The sequence below is a fragment of the Cyprinodon variegatus genome, unplaced genomic scaffold (assembly GCF_000732505.1).
Source record: "Cyprinodon variegatus isolate N-32 unplaced genomic scaffold, C_variegatus-1.0 Scaffold232, whole genome shotgun sequence".
Classification (NCBI taxonomy): Eukaryota; Metazoa; Chordata; class Actinopteri; order Cyprinodontiformes; family Cyprinodontidae; genus Cyprinodon; species Cyprinodon variegatus.
In genome coordinates, this window is record NW_015150685.1 from 1,091,866 (window position 1) to 1,092,975 (window position 1,110).

General features: G+C 38.6%; 1 long non-coding RNA gene across 1 annotated transcript; it reads left to right on the forward strand.

Moving 5' to 3' along the window:
* Nucleotides 1–424: 424 nt before the first annotated feature.
* Nucleotides 425–839, forward strand: LOC107088911. Its single transcript, XR_001481405.1, has 3 exons — nucleotides 425–491; nucleotides 599–710; nucleotides 809–839. It is a non-coding gene; the product is annotated as an uncharacterized LOC107088911 (long non-coding RNA).
* The last annotated feature ends 271 nt before the right edge of the window (nucleotides 840–1,110 follow it).

Here is a 1,110-nt window from a genome sequence, read left to right on the forward strand (position 1 = left end):
ATAGAACTCCCTTCAAAGAACATAGTTTCTGTAAAATTAGAAGCTCATAAGTCAGATTTTAGAAAGAAGGATTTAATGTTCAGTATTTGCAGCTAATATCAGTTTCTTGAAACCCTTTCTCTGTTGCTTTGATGATTATAAACAGAGTCTGTTTTCAATATCTGTATTGATTGGGGAGTGTTGGCCTAGTGGGTTAGAGCAATGCGTTTGTGTTCTGAGAAGGCTGCAAGTACCTGGTCTGATTCCCACATCCTCCACTCTGGGTTCCTGAGCAAGATCCTTAAACCCTGAATGATCCCAGGGGGCCCCTTTACAATGGCAGCCCACTGCTCCCCAAGGGGATGTTTCAAAATGCAGAGAATGAATTTCTCCATTGTGGGACTAAGTAAAGGATTTTTTTTCTTTTTTTTTTTAATTCCCGATAGGCTTTGATGCTGGAAAACCTACAGAGGTCATCATCTTCTCACAGTGGGCTGCAGCCTAATTCATAGGTTGGACCTCTTTCTTTAAGCCAAGTTTCTCTGAAAACATTTCAACTACAGTTCCTGCAGTTTAAAGTTTGTTTTTGTGTTGCTCTGTTTTTTGTTTTAATTTTTAGATAGGAGAAGAGATGTGTCAGAACAGTTTCATTAAACAGTACCTGGCCCAGCAGCAAGAGCTCCTACGACAGAGACTTGCGAGAGAGGCCCAGCGGGAGGAGGAGGCCGATGGTACAACTCTTCAATAAACACTCAAAAGAGCCAGACATATGGTAAAGAAGCAACATGACTTTAAAGGCTGCTGTGTGTATTTTTTATTTTTTTTGCAGAAAGCCCAGCTGGAGCAGAGGAAGATGAAGATCAGTCTAAAGAAAATGACAGCCCTCCCTTCACCAGCAAGGTCAGTAACCGGAATTAAGTAACAGGAAAGAGAATCAACATATTATGTTGTAAATGATGCAGTTATAGTACTTAAAAAAAAATATATATACCCTCATAGTCCTTAAATTAGATGATTTAGTTGTAACTTTATTTATTTCAATAACTCAGTTCTCAGGGACCTAAAAATATAGTCATTTCACACGTTTTTGTTATTTAAGAGGATTTGCATCTGGTAGAAATACAGGATTAA